The sequence below is a fragment of the Podarcis pityusensis genome (assembly GCF_964106645.2).
Source record: "Podarcis pityusensis genome assembly, chromosome: 6".
NCBI lineage: Eukaryota > Metazoa > Chordata > Lepidosauria > Squamata > Lacertidae > Podarcis > Podarcis pityusensis.
Genome location: NC_138030.1, coordinates 34,976,745 through 34,994,578, shown reverse-complemented (window position 1 = coordinate 34,994,578; position 17,834 = coordinate 34,976,745). Strand labels below are relative to the sequence as shown.

The 17,834-nt window shown below is 41.4% G+C and overlaps 1 protein-coding gene across 2 annotated transcripts in view; it reads right to left on the bottom strand.

The window, feature by feature from the left end:
• Nucleotides 1–17,834, bottom strand: part of SLC16A1 (solute carrier family 16 member 1) — a 40,834-nt gene that overhangs the window by 16,600 nt on the left and 6,400 nt on the right. The window lies entirely within an intron of this gene.

The window sequence follows — 17,834 nt, the reverse complement described above, 5'->3', positions numbered from 1 at the left end:
GTTGCGGAAGCATTCCATTTAATTTTTTTCTAAGTCTCTTGAAATGAGACACATTCTACAAGCTGAAACTTCCCTCTACTCCTACACAGAAGCTTCTGAGAGGAACACTCCATCTGAATGAAATCCAACATTTGAATTTTGACTCACAGGGCTGTTTTTTAAACAGCTGAAGAGTATAAAAACCCATAGAAATTAACACTAGTTTTAGGTTGCATTTGGATGCAATGCTTACACATGGTTTAGTGCTGTAAGAAAAAGCCTTGCCTCCCACTGGACTCCCCCTGCCTCCTCCAGTGCAGTCCTAAAAAGTTATTTGGAAAGTCTATGGGACGCTATGGCCTCCAAACCCAGGCGTGGTTATTTATGATTAATGAAAACAAAGAAATCAGTTTCTTAACTGTGCTTTGAAGCTGGCTTCTTTTTCACTGACCACTGTGATTAACCATAGCTTGTACAGTGGTACCTTGGGTTAAGAACCTAATTCGTTCTGGTGGTCCGTTCTTAACCTGAAACTGTTCTTAACCTGAGGTACCACTTTAGCTAATGGGGCCTCCCGCTGCCGGAGCACGATGTCTGTTCTCATCCTGAAGCAAAGTTCTTAACCCGAGGTACTATTTCTGGGTTAGCGGAATCTGTAACCTGAAGCGTCTGTAACCCAAGGTACCACTGTATGGGTTTGATGCTATGGCAAGCTGTGGTTAATTTAAGACAAAAAACAAAACTGTCCAAATTCCTCTTTGTGGGCACACTGGAGGGAAAGTGTGCGATCCCAGGGGGAAACAAGTTCATTCTCATTATGTAAAACAATGTTACAGCATTAAGTTCAAATCAGCATTTATTCTTTCTGGCAATTAGGTTTCTGAATTCCAGAACCAAATCGTATCAAAAGCTTCTTGTTTATGGGCATTTGCAATGCCAAGGCTGGATTTGAACAGCTCAAGGTTATGCCACCCTGAAACCCATGTCCATTTAAAGGCCAGAGACCACTACTGGCATTTCTTTCTTCTGAAGTTATTTACCTATTATAGGAAAAACTAGTTTATAAAATTTGCAAGCTTAAAAATATAAGGTTCGCTTTTTAGGATACATGGTCTGAGCAACTAGAAATAAAACAGAATAGATTAATTGTTGGTAATCTGGGATTTTCAAGTAAAATGAGTTAGTAATAACTAGAAATCTCTGGTGAGTCTCTTTGTTCGGCATTTTCAAAAATACTCTACGATAAATTATGCTGTGAACCACCCTTTTTTTAGGATATATGGTTTTATATATATATACAGCCTTAAGAAAGGATGCAGGGGCTCACAGTACAAACACTGCTGTGAACCACCTTGAGATCTTTGCATGAAGGGCAGATACAAATTTAAACTTAAAAATATGAAAAATATACATACTGTTCCTGCTGGATAGCTAGGTCCTGAAGTCAGAGATAGTTACACAAAACTTCGGCAATAAAACAGATGCATGAAGTATAAATTACAAGCAAGGACAAGGACCTAGAAGTTGCATAATAGTTGCAAATGTTTCTCCCACAAGACATATCAATTACAAAGCATTTGGCTGCTGAAATGGTTACGAAATTATTGCATTTCCAGTGAACAGCATTAGTTCCAATGAGCATGACTTTCACAGAGGTTTATTTAGGCTACATCTTCTTAAAAGGGCCAACAATCAGCACATACCATCAATCAAAATTATGGGAACCAAATCCCAAAGAACAGTTGAGTTCAAGAGTGTTGGAGTGCATCCTGGGTTCACTACAAACATAGTGACACACCAATTCAAACCATGCTGCCCCACTTGACCACCATAACACTACCAAGTCAGCCTGGTTTATAAGAAACCATCCCAACCTCAGCCACAACAAAAGTTTGCATGAATCACACTTTGGACTGGTGGTGTTCAGCAGAGAGAATATCCTCTGGGGCTATTCCAATATAAACAACAACATGTTTTGAATTTTAATGTCTACATGTTCACTATCCCTTAGTATCACAGCAGAAAAAGCCACAAGTCCATATTCCTAAAAGGAGTATAAGGAGGCAGTATGGGAAACTAACCCAGCACTTCAGTATTTTTTATCGCTTATGCACAGCTATGACCACTTAATAAATAAAATTGTTTTTAAAAAAAGACAGAAGGAAATTGCACACACCTTTTCTTCAACTCTGCCTAAAACATTCCACATCCTATTGTCACCGTGCACCTTCTCCTATAACCCTTTTTCAATTATTGGGACTCCTATTGTTCTACATTAGTCCACTTAACATTAGTTCTAGAACCACACTTTTCCATTTGGTGCTTTGAGGGACCCATTCTTAGCTACTTTGCCAGAAGCTCTCAGGATCCCTAATGGTCACTGCTCTCCATGGTAACATTGCCCAAGATTTTCTGAACCGACACCAGATACTCATCTATTGCCAAATGCTCTGCAATGCTGCTGTTGCTCACTATTTCCTGCTACGCCTTTTGGGGTCAGAGGAATCACATTACACTGGGCTCCTGCTGCTCTGTATCTGTATAGAGCTGTATACAGAAAGATTTCTCCAGCTACATTTCAGAAGTGGCAGACTCTCTCAGGGTACTCCTATTCAACCAAGAACTGCTGTTGTGCTTAACAATGATCATTCCTCAAGCTACAGAACTTAACACAATCTAAGTGTTTAAATCTAAGACTTTTAACATGTCCGGAGAGCACACTAATTAGCTAAAACATTTTCTGAAAATGTAAGAAGTCCTGTATTAGTATCAAATGAGTTCTCTTCATCCTTGAGGTCAAAGGACTGCTTTCTTAATTAGATGGTAGATGGGTCTTAGAAGGTATCAAGACTCCAGAAAGAAAGGGTCTGAAAGGGCAAACCTGAAAGAAGGAGAGACCAGAAGCTGAGACTGGGAGTGGACAGGATTTTAAAGAACACATTTTCTGGTGTAGAAAGGTCCAAGAGCCCTAATACCAAACCCTTTACAGTCACTCTTGAAAAGAGCCCTGAAGGTCAGTAGAAAAGTCTAAATTTAGCAGTGGTAGATAACAACAGAAAGTTCTGATAGGTGCTTCTGTGCTTTGTATAGGCTTCTTGAGTTCTGAATTCCTGACTGTTTTGGAATGTACTGTAGCTCATGCTGCAGATTTCCCAGCATCACAGTGCCATTCTTGCCACTTTAGGGTATGCTGACGCCTTAATGGGTGCTGCAGCACACTATTTGTCAACATAACCCAATAACTATATTTGGCATCTTAACAGCATAAAAATTACTCCAAATATTATAAGCACTTAGGGATGAGGAGATCCATCAGAAGCACAGCATTCTGACCTCCTCCTCCCATTTTGCAGTCATTCCAGAGCAATGAATCAAAATGAGGAAGCAACAGTTATTTGCTTTAACTGGGGGGGGGGGGGGGATACTAATTCTGTAGCAAACTTTGTACCTCTGGTTTTCTGGGTGGAAAAGGGGAGGTTCCCAGATTTACTGAGCCTGCACAAACTAACAGGCTTGCACAAACTTCCGTCTCAAGATAGTTATTTGTTTTTTAAATAAGCTCTACCAAAAGCTGTATCAAAAATCCTCACCATACTAGTACTCAAGTAGCCAAATCTCATGAGGCAAGGCAGCCCTCAAAAGAAAGAAAAGTTTGCCCACCCCTGCTTTATCAGATGGCTGCAGAAAAAGGATCTTTATCTCAGAATTTAATTGCTGCTTAAGATCAGCCACATATATTATTTATTGCACATACTTTTCCTAGCTAGGAAACTATTGCGACACTCAATGAGGTTTGTGAATTTAGTTTTAAGCCTGCTTCATGTTTTTTACATTTTTCATTAGGTTAGTTGAACTTTAAACTATAGGCTTTTGTTTTGATGGCTTTATACGGTGGTACCTCGGGTTACATACGCTTCAGGTTAAAGACTCCGCTAACCCAGAAATAGTACCTCGGGTTAAGAACTTTGCTTCAGGATGAGAACAGATATCGTGCAGCAGCAGCAGGAGGCCCCATTAGCTAAAGTGGTGCTTCAGGTTAAGCACAGTTTCAGGTTAAGAACGGACCTCCGGAACAAATTAAGTACTTAACCCAAGGTACCACTGTATTAAGATCTGGGCCATAAAGCTGGGCCATAAAGAAGACTGATCACCGAAGAATTGATGCTTTTGAATTATGGTGCTGGAGGAGACTCTTGAGAGTCCCATGGACTGCAAGAAGATCAAACGTATCCATTCTTAAGGAAATCAGCCCTGAGTGCTCACTGGAAGGACAGATCCTGAAGCTGAGGCTCCAATACTTTGGCCACCTCATGAGAAGAGAAGACTCCCTGGAAAAGACCCTGATGTTGGGAAAGATTGAGGACACAAGGAGAAGGGGAAGACAGAGGACGAGATGGTTGGATGGTGTTCTCAAAGCTACCAGCATGAGTTTAACCAAACTGCGGGAGGCAGTGGAAGACAAGAGTGCTTGGCGTGCTCTGGTTCATGGGGTCACGAAGAGTCGGACACGACTAAACGACTAAAGAATATTAAGATCTTTTACTTTAAGGAGGTTAGGGGCATTATTCTAACCACTATCTCCTGATAAAAAGGATGCTTTTGTTCTTATATTTAACTTATTTTTATATCAAAACAATGCAGAACCAGAATTTACAATGTAGGCCCCCCCCCCTTCATATAGCCATATTGGTTTTACTGTTTTTAATCAAGACTACCACAACACACAATGACAATGCATACAGCCAAGTCACATTTGAACCTTAAGAAAGAATTCACAAGATGCACACTAACACAAAACCCTATTAACTTAACTATTCTCTCCAGCCCTCTTCCCATTGTGTATTAGATGATAGCAGTTGTTTTTACCTTCATTCACCAGTTAAGAAATCACAAGCAGAAGTCTTAATGCCAGCTAAGGTCAGTGTTCGAAAATCCCATTGTTCTAGGCACATTTTGCAACTGAGAATTTCATTGAGCTCTGGGCGCAGTACTGAGCCTAAGATTTCAGATTAAAACTGCAGAATGGAAGGAGAAAGGAGGACCTTTTTTTGCCTCCCCACTTCCAGCTACACTCTGAAGACTGGAGAAGAGACCCTCTTAAGAATATTAAGGGGGTGGGCAGCGGAAGGACTATGCCGTGTGAAAAATGAACATAATATTTTAGCTGCAGTTCATTCATTTTCAGCTTTGTATTCTTGTTATTAAAAAGTGTGCCTAGACATTCTGTTGTTGCGCCCACAACCTTGGTTTAAGGTGCCATTTAGCTCCTAGCTTCCGTATGTTCTAACACTATCTAAGGGACACAGTAGTCTGGAATACAGCTCAGATTTTTGATACAGATGCCCATAAGTATAATATGCAACAGACATCCTTGATCATTCCCAAGTTCTATTAAAAAAAACCATACATGGCAGTATGATGTACACAAGATGCTTTATGAAGTGATGAGATGCTCTTCATGTAGAAGAGATAGCCCTATTTTGCATATAGTTATGCACTGTACACAGTCATGTTCAAAGTGAGCTACTGATCAAAGTCAAGAGCATTTAACACAAGGACTTCCCTGCACTACAGCTTGCTATATATATATTCTGTTTTACTTTCACTGCTGCTCTATCACTGCCTAATATCAAAAGGGATGATATGTGAGGCAATTGCCTCATTTAGGGGGAAACAGTCCAAAGGCAAACTTTGAAAGTCTCATTACTATACACATTTGAGGATCACAGCCCTCTTAAGTTGAGCTCACGCTGCTTTATACTCATACCAAGACATCCTGAATTCCACTTTCGGTCAGCTCCATATATAGATTCATAGTAAGTGGGCATCAATATACGTTCCAGCAGTTGCACAGTTTTCTATCTCCTTTGGCTGAAACAGACGCTCCCATGAAGAGCTACTCTTTTTCTCCCTATACAGAGATAATTTGTGTATGGGAAGAATGTCTTTCATGAAGTAACTCTCTTTAATAACCACAGTTCTGTCAGCCATGCCAATGCATCCATTCTCTGCTTCAGGGTGGGAGATGAATAGTGCAGGCTCTTGGAAACTAACTAATAAACAATGTTGCAGAGAGGCAGAGATATCTTCAACATCAGAGGGAAAGCGTTTGCTGACCAAAGGTAACAATTTAGGAGACTTACTTCTGTGTTTACAAAAGAAATAAAGAGCTGTTGTCAGTCAGCTCAGCAATGCCCAACTACTTTTTGTACTTCCACTGAATCAGACACATTATTGCAAAATTGCAGTGAAGAAAAAAGCGCTTTATTAGGTGAGGTGTTGACCCACAGTTGTTAAAACTTGCTTATGGCTTAATGTGCCAAAGCATTGTCTCAGTAGCACTAAAAGGCAGGGAGCACCCATAAGGAGTACCTCGGTTTTAAATCTTCTTTTGCTGTGCAAATACTGACACACTGAATGCATTAGAAATTTTCCTGAGCTGGTCACAGTTTCAGTAAATTCAGCTCAAGTAACACTGTGCTAGTTTATTGCTTTAAGCCCCTAAGGCAAATTAGATGTATACACTGTTTTGCAGGCTTATTTCCATGAGTGTGGGGCTCATTTCCTTCTCCATCCTAATATGAAAGAGAAAAGGCAATAGCCAGTTCAGACAGCAACTTCTACATGCAAAAGTTTCCTCAAAGTTTAAAGCAGAGCTTGTAAAGTCTCCAGCTTTGTTTGGAAAACACTGCTACGTGTCAGACGTGCTTGGAAGTGGAATTCAGAGATACTAGCCAAGGATAGTTATTTTAAAAGCCACATTTACAGTAAATAAGATGGTTGAGTCAAATGAGATGCTGCAAATGAATAAAAAGCATTTTTCCAGGCTCTATGAATAAGGACTAAATGTTGGTACAAAAAGAAGAAAATTGAATTAATTCTTATTTAGGCAATGAGAAGTATGGGTCATTCACCAAGTTTCTACTTCAATTAGGGTGTTGAAGCAAAGCAGAAATTCCCAGGATGTTGCACAAATTCCCAGGATGTTTTTTTAACTGTGCCACCTTATGAAGAAGCAAACTTTATAATTGTAGAATTACACAGCACTTTCAAAGTACTGTAAATTCAGCAACATAATTATCTGACATAGGATTCTCTTTACGATTCTTTATGGAGGACACAGTAACAATTTTCTCATATCTAAGTCCAGGAAGGAACATTCAGCTCCACATCTTGGAAACACACAGTTGTGTTTCCCACTCGCTAACTTACAGGGCAGTGCCACCACAGAATATGGTATTCAAGAAAGCTGCTACCATCCATCCATACATTTATTTATTTTACATTAGATTAGATTTATATACCACCCTTCATCATAAGATCTCAGGGCAGTTCACAAGATAAAGTCCTACCTCACAAGGTTGTTGCAAGGATAAAATGGGGAGGAGAACTATGCATCCCCCCTTGAGCTCCTTGGAGGGCAGGGTGCGTTATAAATGTAATCAATAGTAAGATTTCTACCATCCCAGTGAGAATCATGATCACCATATGAGCAGTTAAGTCTCGTGTTCCTATGAGTTTTTCCATGAGATGGAATAATCTTGTTTATGGGAAGGAGTTAGTGCTGTCACCCAGTAATAGAGATAGTGTAGCACAAACCTACACAGGTTTATTCAGAAATTGGCCCCCACTGTGCTTGGTGAGGCTTGGGGTTAGTAAAATATGCACAGGATTACAATGCTGAGAAAACACATGCAATTCTTAAGGCTGGAGATAACTAAATGCAGTCTTCTACCCTGCCAGCAGGAGCCCTACCAGGTTATTAGAGGAGCAAACAATGCACTTCCTCTGTTCATTTGCAGGGTTCCAACACACACACACACACACACACACACACACACACACACACACCAGAGCAACAATTTCCCCCCCATGTATAACAATTAGAAGGAAACAAACACCAACAGCTCCTAGGCTAGGATAATGCTCCCCTGGTTTAGGGGGGTTATTGTGGAGGGGGGCACTGGGAAGGAATTTGACCCAAGCCTCCCTGCTCCCCGCAGCTTGCCTCCAGCACACCACCTTTTTGCCTTGCCCTACTTACCTCTGTGTTCCATTGTCACTCTCCACCCTCAGAGAGATCCCACATGTCCTATCCCCCTCCCCCCACCAACCCACCCTCCCAGGGACCTTGGAACTGCAGTGCCCACTGACTAAATCTGCATGCATCTGCATACAAACAAAGCTGTTGGGAAATATATCCTTTGTTTCCTTGTTACAGTGGTACCTCGGATTACAGGCGCTTCAGGTTACAGACTCCGCTAAAACAGAAATTGTACCTCAGGTTAAGAACTTTGCTTCAGGATGAGCACAAAAACTGAGCAGCAGCAGCGGGAGGCCTCATTAGCTAAAGTGGTACCTCAGGTTAAGAACAGTTTCAGGTTAAGAACAGATCTCCAGAACAAATTAAGTTCTTAACCCGATGTACCACTGTATTCACAGGCAACCATATTAGACCAAGCACCCCCTCCTCTGCGGAGAAGAAAAGTGAATTCCTCATCCTAGCTGGTGCCTACCACCCACTTTCTTAAATAGCTGTTTTCCCAGTTTTTCAGCAGGAGGCTCAACGGTCTAGTTGTAGGAAGTGCTCAGTTACCCACATACCACCTGTTCTTGTTTCACGTTAGCCAGCTAACTAAAGCCAAATGTTTTGAAAAAGACTTGCTGATGAGAGACAGCAATGAGAAGAACTGAGCCGGCACTTCTGCTCCCTTTTGGAAAGCAAAAGTTCAACAAAATATGAAGAATTTTCATTTCCAACAAGTCCTCTTCAGGTTAGCCCACTTCGTTTCAAATTGTTCCAAGCTCTTCAAAACCAAAATATTAAAATAGTTGCATATTGTTTATAGATCTACTGTATATCTGGTCAGAATTATTAAGACAGGCCTAAACACAATTTAGGGAATGCAGGTGGCGCTGTGGGTTAAACCACAGAGCCTAGGACTTGCCGATCAGAAGATCGGCGGTTCGAATCCCTGCGACAGGGTAAGTTCCTGTTGCTCGGTCCCTACTCCTGCCAACCTAGCAGTTTGAAAGCACGTCAAAGTACAAGTAGATAAATAGATACCTCTCAGGCGGGAAGGTAAACGTGTTTCCATGCGCTGCTCTGGTTCGCCAGAAGTGGCATAGTCACGCTGGCCACATGACCCGGAAAGCTGTACGCCGGCTCCCTCGGCCAATAAAGCAAGATGAGCGCCGCAACCCCAGGGTCGGTCACGACTGGACCTAATGGTCAGGGGTCCCTTTACCTTTACCTAAACACAATTTACTACTATTGTCACTGGTTTCTGAGAACACTTGCCCATTTTCAAGAGTCCATCTACATTCTACAATCATGAATGCCAGAAACTGATCTAACATCACCACAAAGATGCAAGGAAGCTAAGGAACAGCAAAGCCTGTACCAGATGAACAACTGCTGACCAGCATGCACCTGACACACCTGTTCGGGCAACTGTAATGTTTTTCCAGCTCCTCTGTGGTGCAGAGGGAAAGAGGTGCAAGTATGAAGTACCTCTCTGTCACCAAATGTTTTAACAAAATCCAGCCAGCATCACTTGCTCCTTCATTAAAATATTTGCAAATTACAACCATATTTATTAACAGCTAGTAAACACCTGATCAGTGCAGGTACACAAACACACATGTAAGCAGCCTTCATCAGGGCCCAATACCATATTTAGTTGCATCATTTTCTCTAGAGAGTGTTGTCCTGCATTTGTCAAGTATTTTGCTCCTGAAGCTTAGCTTTGTTTGGACCAAAGTTTCCCAAAGCTCCAGTAGGTGCTAGCTGTACATAAGCCAGCTATTGAACATGGAGCATAACATGCCCATCTCCAGGAGCCCAGCTGTGCATGCCATTCACAGCCTTGATTTGCAGTAATGTTAGCTAGGCACTGCTCATAACATTGCTCCATAACTTGGCTGAACAAGTGGAACAGTTGGAAATTTTAAGTATCTGACCAGGCCTATATATTTAAAAAAACAAACGAGCATATAAACTTGCAAGCATTAAACCTGGAGGAAGATATTTCAGCAATAATACCCAGGCCTCTGCTAAAAAAAGGGAGAGGGTCTCCATGGACCCTCATACACTAGGAAGTTACAGAACAATGTCTAGCTTCTCCTTTCTAGTCAGAAGTCATTATAGTAAGCTATGGCCAAACAGCCTCAGGCACTCATGGATGGAATGGATTTTGGCTGGACTTCAGGGCAGAAAGTGCCTTTGTCTTCCTGGTCAAAAGTCTGTATTGGTAGATAGGGGAAACATGGAATAGTTACAAGCCAATTGTGCAGACGAAGTGCAGGGGTTCTGCAATGCTTCCGCTTCTATTTTTCCAAAAGGTTGATCTTGAAGGTGGTGATGAGAGACTACTGTTCCTTTTCATGGGAGAGATCCAGGAAGGTTCCACAGGGATCTTTTATGAGGCTAACTGTACCTGGAGACTGGGGTGAAAGTCTATTTGGTGTGCTCCCTTCTTGTATTCTCATCAAAGACAGGTGAGTCAGTGGCTTCCCTGAACACCTTTCTAAAGTCTAGTAGCGGACTAGATGAATGAGATACTCAATCCAGACTTATAACCGTTGGCGCATGCCTAGAGTGGCAGTTCATACGCTGATCCTGTTTGATGTCACAGTAGCTTAAAAATCAGATTCACAAACCAGGAATTCTCTAGGTCCAGGTTTGCTTCTGGCATCCAAAGCTGTAAGGTTTGCTTCCTGGATACTACTTTGTTCCACTAGCTATAATTTTGTTTCCAGCCAAAATTAAAGGTGCAGGCCAACAAATTTAAGTCCAGCTATGCATCTTCGTATCACACACACAGAGAGAGAAACCATTGGCATTGAGCGACAAGACCCTTCTGTAGGTGTCACCAGATTTTGAAGCAGTTAGTTGCTACCAGAAACTGGACTTTTTCCAGTGCCTGCCCCTTGAGAAAGGTCTCCCGAAAAAACTTGGCCAGATTTGCTCTACTGGCCCATTCAATAAGATAATAAACATTTTCAGCTTTTTATATAAACAATTTGGCCACAATGTACACGATTCAAGTTGCTCCATTTGCTTTATTTCAAATTATGGCTATGAAGTCCACCCTAATTAACTATTGTTGGGTTTGGGAGAGTCAATTTAATTGCGAGCATTAAACTAAAAGACATTGGAATCGATATTTACCAGACACTGGCAGTAGTATCAAAATAATTAAAACATGAAAACATATCTAAAGTTTTACTGGAGTGGGTAAATAACAAACTCTGTTCTATATGGCAAGCAAGGTCTTTCTCCTATCAGTTCATAAAACAATTACCCTATACTGCCTCTGCTGCACAAGATTGGTTTACATAGTGCTTCTGAATAGGTTTAAATGCCTTTTATCTGGCTATGTGCACTTTTCAAATGGAGCTGTGTCACCACCCTATCTACAGAGGAAAACCTCTCCCCAGTTAATTGGATAGGTTAAAAAAACTGTAAGGCAGTTAAAAGGGGACAAACTTCTTGCTCAACAGGAAGAAAACGTCTGAACAGAACAAAATCTCAACAGTATTTATCTGAAGAGGCACAAGCTTAAATAAAACTCATCATAGTCACTTTCCCCTCTTGTTTCATCTGACAAAAATAATTTGTTTCAAGTGGAGTTTTGCTCAGTCCCCTTGGCTAGAAGAAAATCTGGCTCTGCCTGGTATACGTGACTATCTGGGGCTTGTAAGGGCTCAGCACCACACAATAGACAATTGAGGGCCTCCTTGGTTATTGCAAAGCTCACAGGGTGAACTAAGGTCAGCAACAGGCAGACAGAGAACTACTGAGGGTTTTTCAACTAGTGGAAACGACACAACATTCCTTTTCACATCAGCCACAGCATATCCCATAAGCAACCTGAAAAAAGAGATGTTCTTTGTGTGGTCAGTCTCTGAACTTGGGTAAAGGAAAGACAGAAGACTGATAGACTTCTACAAAAGTGGCAGCAGTGCCTCTCCTTCACAAGAACAATGCAATTTGCCAGCACTTTAGATTCATAGCAGGTAAATATGTTTTTAGGCCACCCAATGTGACACATAACAGTGACCAAGCTTTCCGGTTTTCCTGCTGGACGTTAATCTAAGCAGGAGTGGGGAGGGAAAAGGTGGCTTGGTGTTAAAATTGGTCTGTCTTAAGATGAAGTGTAGGAAGAACAACCTTAATAGATTAGGCCAGTGGTTCTCAAACTTTTTAGTCCGGGCCACACTTTCAGAATAAAAATTTGCTCATGCCACACTCAATTTTTTTATTGATGAGAAATACCATACATTGGAAAAGGAAAAGAAACAACTCCTAGCAGTGCTTGATTTATAACACAGAACACAACTACTTTATAATATGACCATGGGACATCCAGAAAGTATCCCCGGATTCATTGAAAAAAATATGGTAAACTTATTCTAGAACAGAGATGGGGAACCTGTGACTATACCGCTCATCATCCCAGAGTACTAGCCAATAACACCACAAGTCCCCCATCCCTCTATGAGAGATTAATTTGCACATATTTGTGCAGTGCTGGTTGTTGCTGGCTGTTGTTAAAATGACACTACTTTTAAGGAATTGCACATACTTCCTTCAAACAGCATCTGGAACAACTATTTACTTCTCAGCCAACTGAAACCAAAGAATTAGATCACAGTAAAAGCCAGATTCTGTTAAAATATCAAACGATTTCTTGAGAAGCAAATAAGGAGCTATTTATTTGTTAGTTGTTTTGGGCATCATCTGCCAGAACATATAAACTATAACTGGTCCCTCAAAAACTACATAAAAAGAAAAACCAAATTCTTTGACTTCTCCACATTTGTTGCTGGACAGTGTTGAGATACTTTATTTAAACAGTACTCTAAGAATTCAGAATATATTGATTCGAATGGATTAGTATATTTTTAAAGATTATCTACATAGTATTTTATAAACGTCTTGAAATGTTGTTGTAAGTTTTTTTCCTGGGATGATAAAATTGGACGTTTATGAGGGTGACAAGGAGTTCCTCCATCTAGTACATGTAATGCACTATAAAATGTATATTTTAAGGAGGGTGAGGAACAGGTTCACAAATGCATATTTAAAATGCTCTCCCCTGGCTTAAAAACAAAGAATGCAGAAATGGGGTGGAATGGGCTTACAGATAAACACACAAGTGGCACAGACCAAAAGTTTCATTTAGCAGCCTTCCAAGCAAGGTAAAGGTAAAGGTACCCCTGACTGTTAGGTCCAGTCGCGGACAACTCTGGGGTTGTGGCGCTCATCTCGCTCTATAGGCCGAGGGAGCCGGCGTTTGTCTGCAGACAGCTTCCGGGTCATGTGGCCAGCATGACTAAGCCACTTCTGGCAAACCAGAGCAGCACACGGAAATGCCGTTTACCTTCCCGCCGGAGCGGTACCTATTTATCTACTTGCACTTTGACGTGCTTTTGAACTGCTAGGTTGGCAGGAGCAGGGACCGAGCAACGGGAGCTCACCCCGTGGCGGGGATTCGAACCACCGACCTTCTGATCAGCAAGCCCTAGGATCAGTGGTTTAGACTACAGCACCACACGTGTCCCAGCCTTCCAAGTAGTTTCCTTCCAAAGTTATGCTTAAACATCCCTCTCAGGGACACCTTTAAATTCATACTTGTATGGTAAGTGTACAAATCTTGAGTTGAGAACACTAACAGTTTGATGCCAGGCAGCATTAGAAACTGAGATGTGAAAGCTAGGAGCTAAATGGCACGTTAAACCGAGGATATGGCTGCAATAACAGAATGTCTAGGCACACTTTTTAATAACAAGAATACAAAGCTGAAAATGAATGAGCTGCAGCTAAAATGTTATGTTCATTTTTCACATGGTCTAGTCCTTCCCCTGCCCACCCCCTTAATATTCTTAAGAGGGTCTCTTCTCCAGTCTTCAGAGTGTAGCTGGAAGTGGGGAGGCAGAAAAAGGTCCTCCTTTCTCCTTCCACTCTGCAGTTTTAATCTGAAATCTTAGGCACAGTAATGCGTCCGTTGCTCAGAAACTGCTTGCGCTAATGAAATTGCCTATCACAAAATGTGCCTAGAACAATGAGAGTTTCAAACACTGATGCTAGGTGATTTTAGTACTAAAATGAACAGAGGGCGGAAAACTCCACACAACTAAACTCACATCTAGGTGCCAAGATATGCAAGTTAGTCAAATTTGTTCTACAGCAGCATTTCAGATAGTGGGCCTTGGGCTACTTTCAGAAATGTTACTTACAGTGCCACAGCCCTGCCTCCTCATTTGCCTGTTCCCCTGCTCTCCCAGACATGCCTTAGTCCTGTTATAGTGGTACCTCTGGTTACGAACTTAATTCATTCCAGAGGTCCATTCTTAAGCTGAAACCGTTCTTATCCTGAGGCGCGCTTTCGCTAATGGGGCCTGCCTCTGGTGCATGATTTCAGTTCGCATTCTGGGGCAAAGTTCGCAACCAGGAGCAGCTACTTCCGGGTTAGCGGAGTTCGTAACACGAGGTACCACTGTGTTGGGTCAGCACCTCCTTGCATGCTCTGAGAGGAAAGGGCCAGAGAAAGTGTTCAACTTATAGCAAGTGATAAAAAGTTAATATATAACAGCAGCAAACAGGAACAACAGGCAGGGAATGGTTAAGGGGATGCGAGGGGAAAGAAGTTATACAAGAAAGAAGAGAATGTAAAATGATCAGGAAGGAAAGAAGCTGACACTGGGGGAGAGTGGGTGTTAAGGTACAAAATGAATGGGAAGAGAAGAAGCTTCATGCGGTGGGTGAAAATACTTTGAGAATCATATGGGGGTAGAAAGGGAACAATAGAGCTTCTGGATTAGCAACTCTGCCTAAAATGAGGAGGCTGCCACAAGAACTGCAGAACAAATGACTGTGCTTTTCATGAGTTGAGTAACTCCTTGCCAGAGGGAAAAGATGGAGCAGATATCAGTAGGAAATGATTATTATGCCAAACGCTTCTTCCATCTGCCACCACTGGCTGCCCCACTGACAGCGGCTTGATGTACCCCATCTCTATCTCCTCCCACTCAATCCATCAGTGGAGGTGACTCTGCTTCGTCTCCTCCCCCCAACCCCCATCTGATCTGCACTCACCCCACCTGCAGGACCTCTGCAGCTGCTTCTTCCCACATCCCCAAGCCTGATCTACACACACCCCACCCATCTGATCTCTTGTATTGCTCCTTCCCTCATCCCCATACCTGATCTCCAATTTCAGACATTGTGATTGTGATACTTAGCTGCTGATATATCACAATGTTGAAAACCAGATATCGCTCAGCCCTAATCTGTTATTATTTTGTATACCTAAAATTGTTGCTCATTATCTTTTGCTTAATATCCATTGTTTTTTGTTCAAAAATTGCTCTCTACCAGAGAGTTATCAAAATTTTCAAAAGTAGGGGGTCTGTGGCTTGGCTTTTGAAAAACAGAGGTCCTCAGTAATTAGCTAATTGGGAACCATTGACCTAGATAATAATGAGGTCCTAGAAGAGGAAGACTGTCACAGAAGCTAACCAAAGGAATGAGGGCAAGAGAAGGCAAACTGGAAAAACGGAATAATCAGAGGAAAGGTGCATACAGGTAGGAGCTGCAGGTGAGAGAGGCTGAGGTTCATGTGAAGTTTTAAAAGCATGTGACAGAGGCTATCATTGGCTACTAGCCATGATGACTGTGCTCTTTCTTATTGGAGGCAATATGCTGCTGAATACCACTTGTTGGAAACTGCAGAGGAGGATAGTGCTGTCCTCTGCTCAGGCCCTGCTCAGGGGTTTCCCACAGGCATCTGGGTGGCGACTGTGAGAACAAGATGCTGAACTAGATGGGTCTGATCCAGCAGGCTCTTCTTATATTCTGCTATATTACCAATCCAGCACAATTGCTGGAAATCAAGTATGAAGTAACATTACTCTCTACCTCATTCAAGCCGAAATCAAGTTTTAAGAATTTTAGGTTCTGAAAAAATATTCCAAATCAGAAAAATAAATCTCCATTGTATTAATGGGAAATCTCTCAGGTAGCAGTTTAAAGCATACTACTTGGAAGTAAATTGAGTAAATCACTGAGATCTTCCATTATGACACACTACTCATAAATGTTCAGCCCCAACAGAGTTCACACGTTCTTATCAATACATACATGAATACTGTCCCATCCCCAGTTCACCAGGCAGAAAGTCTATCTGTTTTGAAGTAACATAGGACTTAAACCTCAGATCTGAGAAAGCCACTGTTTCATCAGTTTACAAAAGTGATTCCTTCCCCTGGAAGTTCACAATGATTCCCAGTCACCCTCTCACATTTCTTCCCAACCGTTTTCTTCCTAATTGTTGCTCCAGTCTTTGAACTATGGACCATCTGCAGTCTGTCATGGAACTATGGACCAGCAAGGTCAGTGTTAAATCACTTATATGTGACAGTGCTCAAGCTCAGCCCAAAATGAAATATCATAGAGAAAAATAAAATTGGAACCTCTCAGTTTCAAAACTGTATTTTTCAGATACTAATCATGTTAACAATTATGACAAAAAGCACCCCATTACTTACTTACCAACGCTAAAACAACAAAGTCAGATTGCAATGTATTGTATCTTACAATGGGACTCATTAGATTGCATGCATACAAAGTTAAAGGACATTAAAACGCACAGTCTTGCCATATTAACTTTACCTGCTCTGAGAAGTCAGCACAAGATCAAAGTACAACAAAGTGTGCAAACAAATCTATTTTCATCTCAAACACTAGGAACTGGCTCCAGATCAAGTGAATAAGGCTATGAATGTTAAAAAGATATTTTTAGATTTCCCCCCAGTATTATATTATTGTTTAGTTAGGGTCCTATCCATATGTTAATTCTCACAATGATTACATCTAGTGCGCATCAGGCTAACGGTATCCAAAATGACCCAGAGAGAGACTCATTCAATACAAGTCTAAATTACTCATGATTGTGACTAGGAACTAAGGCAGTTTTGCAAGCTATATGCTGTGGCACAGAACAGCTAGCCAAAAACAGAGCCAGTCTGAATTGAAGTCCCTTATCCTGCTGGTTTATAGCAGGAGCAAGAGTGTAATTAGGATGAATAGTGCAATTTGTTTTTATAACTCAGTGTGTTCAAAGTTACAGGGAATGAAATAAGAGATTCAGATTTTCACTAAAGAAAAACTGACTTAGAATCAAGATACCCATAAGCAAAATTGTATTTTCCCCATCAGTTGTGAAGCATCTCAAGACATGAGTTCAGGACTAGAAATCATCACCAAGATGGAAGCATTCACCCTGTTTCCAAGGTTATGGTACAATTCCAAAGTACACTCAGAATTCAAATATATTAATAAAGATAATCTCAACACGGGATGCATTTATGTTCATGCTATCCCACAAATCTCAAGATGAGCGTAGGACAATAAGTGGCAACCACACAGCTGGTAACAATTGAGGAAAGATGTCCTAGTATTTCATTCCCATGCAATGCCTGAAGAGGACTGTGGTATGTTAAGATGGAATCCTTTCCCATGTAAGTAATGTTTTGTTGGCTGGGGCTGAAAAGATTTGTAGTACAGACTATCTAGAAGGCACCAAGATGGCAAAGCCTGCCATAGGTTGTACATGGGACAGTCTATCAGGTGCAGGAGAGAGAATGAGCTCTGTGCTCTGTCACTAATGTATAGAACCTTCATATTGCAGTTCTATTTAATGAGATGTTCAATGCATCTCGTTTAAATTACTATAGATTTTTATTTGATCTTCCATGGTTCTCATTTCTAGATTTATTAGAGATTATGAGCCAATAGATTCATTTTTATGTGGATATACTGCAGTGTAGCTCAACGCCCTGACAGAATG